An 8,264-nucleotide genomic window follows, 5' to 3' on the forward strand; every position below is an offset into this window, starting at 1 on the left:
CGAAAGCAACAAAAAACAATGATCACACTTCCAAAAGCAACAATAATAGAGAGTAGCGCAAAAGTAAGGTTTTAAATAGATAAAAAAAGGTTCAGTAAGGTGGAACCCTAACTAACTCCCACAAAAACACACTACAATGACAACACAAAAGTACAATCAAGACAAAGAAATAAATAACAAAAATAGATATATATCCATGTGCTGGGTGCCTAGAGATCAGATGGAAACGATGATGCCACGCAGGTGGTAGCTGCAAAGGTGGTGCCAACCGATGAGGATGAGCTGCGCAAGATTGTTAAGATATTGGCGGTGTTGCTCTCAGTGTGGCTCAGTAATGCAACTAGGTCTCGGTGTCCATGCTCAAGCACTTGCAGCTGCTGGTAGACCTCAGTGCGAAATTCTTCAAAACGTAGTTCTAGAGAAGTTCTATGCGCCTTGCATTCCTGCTCGGGTTCAGATTCAGACTCAGACTCAAAAGTAGACTCAGCATCCAGTGAAGGGCCGGTGTCTTGTGCATTTGTTCGCTGACGCTCTGCAAGCTTGTAACCACCGCCCCGTTTTGCAACTATCCCAATGCATACAAGAGTCTCCATCCAGAGTGGGATGATAGTACCAATAACTATCATGCCCTGTGTACGCTCAATAAGGCCCACGCCTCTAATCATTCGTGTGATGTATGGTGTGGCGAAAATGGCCCGAAGGTGAACAAACTGCCCCTGGTGTGCTAGGACTTCCGCAACAAGGTGTCCCATGTGGAGCGGGTTGACGCTCAATAATCCTGTAGAGCATCAATAAATCTGTGCGAGATACCACCCCCGTAGAGTCTAGCCGTCCCCCGATACCTCTAGTAAGTAGAGCATGTATGTAGCGATGCGCGGGGTTCGACATTTGAGACAACTTCCATGTCTTCCAACAAGTTACCATTGAAGCCCAATACTTCTCACTTGTTACCGGGTACAGAAAATCATGTGATAAGTCTTTGAATCTAGGTGTGAGTGTATATGCTTTGGTGTAAAGTCCCAAGAGTACACCCAAGTGATCTTGAGTAACCTGATGCTTTTTCCCGAATGCACTAAAGGAGATAGAACTTGGTTGGTGAGTGAATGGACAATGCTTCGCAACCTCGATGGTGCTCTTCAATGGAGAATAATTTGTCCCACCCACTATGAGAGATGAGCTCCAAGATGATACTATCCAACCCCAACAGCTTCAAGACATCCCAATCTATTCTCTGAATGGTTCCAAACCCATTCTGCGATAAAAGTGCGTAACGTGTCTTGTGCTCTTCATTCTTAAACTTTGGTTCGCTGGGAGGGGGAGAAGGGTCCCTCCAAGCCTTCTTGTAGGCCACTTTCTTCACCCTCATACCTACAAGACCAAGGGAAGAACAATTAACAAAGTTTTAAAAAAATACAATCTCAATGGAATGAAAACCAGTGAAAAATGGCCAGTGCTACAGTAAACTCTAAAAAATTTGCAAGAACCTTGTTTGTAAATGGAGCACAACAAATTTACAATCACGTAGTTTCATTCCACACATGTTCCATCATCCAAAGAGAGCAAAAATCCCACAGAATCAGCACAAAAAGAACATCAAAAAGCTTTGAGGTTTGAGAGATAAGAGACATACCGTAACCCTAGAGTAAATGGGGTGATTCAAAAGCTTAAAATGGCCAAGAGAGTGTTTAAAACTTGAAATTCCTTCAGAAAATAAGATTAGAGGAGGATGAGAGTGATCTAGAGCAAAACACATGAGTGGATTTGGTGGAGAAATGAGAAAGTTATGAGAGAAAGAAGATGAGTGTATGAGTGAGAAGAAAGAAGATGAGTTAGGGGCTGATTTAAACCCTCATTCGGGTGTCCTTGCGGGTGCCCTTGCAGCCACAATGGCAACCGCAAGGGCCCTCGCGATTGCTCACGGGTGCCTTTGCGGGTGCAAGAGCTGCCGTGAGAGCTCTCTAGATACCTCACGGGTGTCCTTGCGGGCACAAGGGCACCCGTGAGAGCCCTCTGGATGGCTCAGGGCCTCTCTCACGGTCATAAAACGGGTGATTTCCAGATTTACATCAACTTAGACACATCCAAACCTAAAAAAACAATGAAAACAAAGCCAAATTAAGCACATAAACACTCAAGAATTTAATTTCATGGAGTCTAATCATCAAATCACTCAAGGTATTCTCAACGACATGGATGAAAAACATAAGAAAGACGATGAACAAGGCTACCAAACATGCACAAAAACTAAAGAACACAAACCATAAATACTCAAATAATATGAAAAGAGAAGGTAAAGAGTTCAAAATCTTGGGTTACCTCCCAAAGCGCTTGGTTAACGTCGTTAGCTTGACGTGTTTTACCTCATGATCATGGTGGGACATATGCTGGAAAGTTACCTCCATCTTTGGCAAAGTGTTGTTACCCAGAAAGTAATGTTTCAATCGTTGACCATTGACCTTGAACGTTCCATTTTGTGGATGAGATATCTCGACATTGTCGTGAGTGAACACATGTGTGACTTAATATGGTCCATGCCACCATGATTTCAATTTGCCGGGAAAGAGCTTTAGTCCAGAGTTGAAGAGTAGTACTTGATCTCCCTCTTGGAAACACTTAGCTTGTTTGATGTGTCAGTCATGGCTTTCCTTCACTCTCTCCTTATAGAGCAATGAGTTTTCATATGCCATCATTCGCCATTCATCTAGCTCATTAAGTTGGAGCTTCCTCTTGCGGCCTATCAAGTGGGAGTCAAAATTTAACTGTTTTATGGCCCGATATACTCTGTGCTCCAATTCGACAGGTAGGTGGCATGCTTTCCCATAGATTAGTCTGTATGGTGTTGTTCCAATGAGCGTTTTGTAAGTCGTTCTATAGGCCCAGAGTGCATCGTCAAGCTGATCAGCCCAATCCTTTCGATGATGACTCACCATTTTCTCTAAGATTCACTTCAACTCTCAATTTGAAACTTCAAACTGACCGCTCGTTTGAGGGTGATATGGAGTCAAAGTATGCTGAGACACCCCGTACCGTTTCAGGACCTTGTCAAATTGAGAGTTAAAGAAATGAGTGCCCCAGTCGTTAATGATCACTCTAGGCGCTCCAAAATGGGAGAATAGTTTCTTAAAAAATTTCACTACCACTCTGGCATCACATGATGGAAATGCCTGAGCTTCCACCCACTTTGAAACATAGTTAATTATTACCAGAATAAACTTATTACCATGAGAGCTAGGAAATGGGCCAATGAAATCAATTCCCCAATATGTCAAACACTTCGCAAACTTGGTTCCAATTTTGCGGCATCTCGTCCCTTTTTGAAATATTCCCCGTCCTCTGACATTTATCGCAGTTCTGCACAAATGTCTGCGCATCTTGGAATATGCTAGGCCAGTAGAATCCCGCATCCAAGATTTTTTTGGTTGTTCTGTTTCCACTGTAGTGAACCCCGGTTGGACCTGAATGACAATGCCTCAAAATGTCATGCCCCTCCTCTCGTGAAACACATCTCCTAACAACTTGGTCTGCACAATCCTGAAAATGATACAGGTCTTCCCAGATATAATGCTTGAGGTCGGTGAAGAATTTCTTTCTTTGTTGATATGTGAGCCACTTGGAGAAAAGTTTTCGTCGCTAGATAATTTGCGATGTCAGCGAACCACGGGGTCTCATCCTCTGCTACCACTTGAATACTGCATAGTTGTTCCCCTGGGAATGCATCATTTATCTCTCTCCTTTCCATCACATCATCAGTGGTGCCCTCAATGCGTGATAGGTGATCCGCAGCCAAGTTTTCTCCCGCCTTTTTGTCTTTAATCTCGAAGTCAAACTCTTGTAGCAAAAGTACCCAACGGATCAATCGAGGTTTGCCGTCTGATTTATTCAGCAAGTATTTGAGTGCAGAGTGATCAGTGTACACAATTACTTTAGACACCACCGAGTATGACCTGAATTCGTCAAAAGCAAACACTATTGCAAGGAGTTCTTTCTCAGTGGTAGTGTAGTTCTCCTCGCTACATTTAAAGTTTTACTTGCCTAATAGATACGATGGAAATGACTGTCCCTGCACTGCCCAAGCACTGCACCAACTGCATAATCAATTGCATCACACATCAATTCAAATGGCAAATTCCAATCTGGAGAAACTACAATTGGTGCCTCCACGAGTTTCTTTTTTAGACTGATAAAAGCATTCATACACTCATCGTTAAACTCAAACGGAGCATCTTATTCAAGTAGCTTTGTCAAGGGTCGAGCGATCAAGGAGAAATTCTTGACAAACCTCCTATAAAACCCCACATGTCCGAAGAAGCTTCTGATAGACTTCACTGACATAGGGGGTGGTAGTTTATCGATGGTCTCCACTTTTGCCCTGTCCACTTCAATCCCTTTCTATGATATCTTGTACCCGAGAACTATACCTTCCTTGGCACTTTTCCCAATTGAGTACCAAGTTAGTCTCTTCGCACCTGTTCAAGACTCATTCTAGATTTTTGAGACATAACTCGAACGAATCACCAAAAATAGAGAAATCATCCATAAATACCTCCATGATGTCTTCCACAATATTTTCAAAAATTGCTAACATACACCTTTGGAAAGTAGCTGGAGCATTTCATAGTCCAAAAGGCATGCAGCGGTAAGCAAATGTGCCATATGATCAGGTGAAGGTGGTCTTTTCCTGATCTTCCGGGCCAATAGGTATATGAAAATACCCAGAGAGCCCATCTAGAAAACAGTAATAAGAGTGTCCTGCAAGTTGTTCGAGCATCTGATCGATGAAAGGCAAAGGAAAATGATCCTTCCTCGTGGCATCGTTGAGTTTCCTGTAGTCTGTGCATACTCTCCAACCTGTTACAGCTCTGGTAGGAATAAGCTCATTTTTCTCGTTGGTGACAACTGTCATTCTTCCCTTTTTTGGTACCACCTGTACTGGGCTTACCCATGCACTATCGAAGATGGGATAAATTATACCTGCATCAAGTATCTTGATAACCTCGTTTCTTAATACCTCCTTTATGTTAGGGTTAAGCCTTCATTGGGGTATCGCTGTGGGTTTGTGATAGTCCTCCATGAGAATCTTGTGTGTACAAAAAGATGGACTGATTCCCCTGATGTCATCTATTTTCCACGGAATCGCCCTTTTGTGCTTTTTCAGTACAGCTAGAAGCTTATTCCTCTGCTCAGGTGTCAAGTCAGATGCTATAATGACCGGGAGCTTGGAACCATAAACCATAAAGGCATATTCTAAATGCTCGGGTAGGGGTTTCAGCTCTAATTCAGGCGGTTCTTCAATTGATGATTTCAATCTCCCATATTTCCCGAGATCACATTTCTGAACTCTCTAATCCTCTACTTTAGATGAATTGTCACTACTTGAACTATCTTCTGTCACCTGAACCTCGGCCCCAATCGAATATAAGTCACTCACTTGAGAAAAATCCATTTCCTCTGAACCTCCTGAACTAGTTGGATCTGTCTCCTCTTCAACCAGACTTGTTGACTATGAGGGTCCGTCGGAACTGTCTCTTGATTCATCACTGACAAGGTTAAATTGGCAATTAAGTGAATAAAAATTCCCTACAAGGCTCGCCCCATCTATCTCCATGTGTTCCTCAAGAAATAACTTGACCTTCTGTCTCTAGAGTTGAATTGATCGACTCCTCACAATACTGTTTCTTCCACTGATCATCATCAAAATAAAAACTACCCCATCAAGTCAGCTCGTATGAGTGACGAGGGTACGAATCCTGTGACCAGTGGTAAATAACCTGATCATTAGTCAAAGCCATAGTTAAAGAAGACAAAAGAGATATTTACAAAAATAGAGGTCACCACACAAAGATTTACAAAAGAGAAAGAAAAGGGGATATGGCAGGATGTAATAAAGTAGTAAATGCAAGAATGGTAGTACACAACCAAACAATGGTCAAATCAACACGCTTAAAGTTTTCTGAGTATTCCTCATGGGTCCCCGTTAACGGCACCAAAAACTTGATCGCTTCCCCGCAAGTGTACGGGATCGCCAAGTAATATCCCTCGTGCGAGCACGAGGGGGTCGTATTCCCAAAGGCCCGAGAAGCTACTCTAACTTCCTCTTCATTTTGTTGTTTAACCTCCAAGTTTGAATGTGATAGTGATAAAACAAATAAACAAGTAAAATGAAAATAAAATGCTAACAATGAAGGCAAGATACGGGGGATAATCAAGAAAAGAAAGCGATCGCGGATGAGGATCCTCTCAGGGGCTACTAAAGTGTGCAGGATGCCAAAACTAACATGCAATTGGCTAGTTGGACCGAGAAAACCCTAGATTAGGTAAACCCGATGGTCAAGGCTTATTTATATGTGTTTCCCTTCCAAACTTGGTGAGTCTAACACTAGGGCAATGATCATACAACCTAGCATTACCTAAGAATTGATACACCGTGTTCTCATGCATACCAAAGCATTCAAATACACCAAGCAAGGATCACAAACAAGCCAAAATACAATAGAAAGAACCAAGCATCCATACAAGCACAAGTTCACCCCCAAGGTTCACCTACATCCGGTGACCTTGGGATTTAGTTGTTCATAGTCATCAAATACAACAAGAAATCTATGCAAACAACCAAACAAAACATGAGAAACACTTCCTCAAAGAATGAAGGCCAGAGAAGCTTCCAAAGACGCCGCACAAGAGGTGGCTTCCTTTGTCTTCAACCTCCTCTACACAAGCCCTAGGAGTAGATCTCGCCCTAAATTGTGCTCTCCTCATCGAATCCTCCGTGGAAATGCCCTCAAAATCTTACTTCTAGCTCTGATTTGGTGTGGTGGTGGTGAACTCCAAGAAGAAGGCCTCCCCCCTCTAAAGAAACCCTAACAATACTTATTAAGCGATGAACACGGGCTTCCCTGCGGGTGGCCTCACACTCACAACACTGCCGACGAGGATGGTCATAATACTGCCTGTAAGGAAATCCAGACTTAGACTTTTTCTGAAATTTTCATGTTCCGGGCTGCTACAGTGCATGTACAGTGCCCGGAGTCCAAAAATGACGTTTTCGATGTCGATTTTTTCTTACATTCCATCATTGAGCTCACCTAGGCCTCCTTTGTGCCTGAAACATTAAATAAAACGATTAAACCATAAAAAAGGCATCGAGTTCTCAATAAAATACAATAAACATGCGCATTGGTACGTACAAAATACTTACATTTAAACGTTTATCAATAAGTAAAGTGCGTTAAAAGAGACCTCATAGCTCGCAAACTAAAGTCGATCAGGCATTCCTATGGTTGATAAGCTCTGACTCCTTCTTCTCCTTTCCCTACATCATCTTCAGTGGATTTGGGATAAACAGGTGGAATGCCTACTATTTTTTAATTAAAACCCTAGTTCTATGTTTTCTTATAGTAATATCTCATATTTTTAAAAAACATGACATATTACTATTAAAAAGACATAAGATTCGAGTTTTGTTTGCAAAAAAAGTTGGATTTAGTAATGTCTCATATTTTTTAATCAAAACCCTAATCATATGTTTTCTTTTACTAATGGCTTCTATTTCTTAACTAAAACCCTAATCTTATGTTTTTTTGGAAATGTTCCTTATTTTTCAATCAAAAACCTAATCCTTTCTTTTCAACTCGGGTGAACTTCAATGTAGTGCGATCGTACCGATATTAAAGCACCACATCCCATCAGAACTTATAAGTTAAGCGAGCTTGGGAGAGAATAGTACTTGGTTGGGTGACCTCCTCCGAAGTCCTCGTGTTGCACCCTTCCCCCTTATTTTTTGTAAATGGCTTATTTTTATGATTTTATTAATTTAAAAAATAACAATAATAATAAAAAAGAGACTAACCTATGTTTTTAATCAAAACTCTAATCCTATGTTTCCTTAAACTAATGTCTCCTATCTTTTGTTTGGGAAATCTCTACTAATTTTTAATCAAAACCGTAATCCTATGTTTTCTTTTTATAATGGTGCCTATTTTTAAATAAAAATCATTATCCTACTTTTGAATCAAAACCCTAATCTTATTTTTTTGATGGGGACACAAGTGTATGTACCAATCACGTAATAAATTGTGTGTGAGTGCAGAGTGTCAATGAAAATGGAAGAAAGTGAATACTAGTAGTAACTCTATATTTGAAAAACAAAAGCCTGAATAATGGAATAATGTGTGTGAGCAAAAGTAATCAAAAGAAAGAAAACACTAGAAATAGCTGGACAGAAAACAAGGAAGAAAGTGATGCCCAGGCATAACATTCCTCTACGG

The 8,264-nt window shown here is 41.2% G+C and overlaps 1 pseudogene; it reads left to right on the forward strand.

The window, feature by feature from the left end:
* Window positions 1–7,645: 7,645 nt before the first annotated feature.
* Window positions 7,646–7,764, forward strand: LOC120252408 (annotated as a pseudogene).
* Window positions 7,765–8,264: the final 500 nt, after the last annotated feature.

This window comes from Dioscorea cayenensis, chromosome 20, assembly GCF_009730915.1.
Source record: "Dioscorea cayenensis subsp. rotundata cultivar TDr96_F1 chromosome 20, TDr96_F1_v2_PseudoChromosome.rev07_lg8_w22 25.fasta, whole genome shotgun sequence".
Taxonomy (NCBI): Eukaryota; Viridiplantae; Streptophyta; class Magnoliopsida; order Dioscoreales; family Dioscoreaceae; genus Dioscorea; species Dioscorea cayenensis.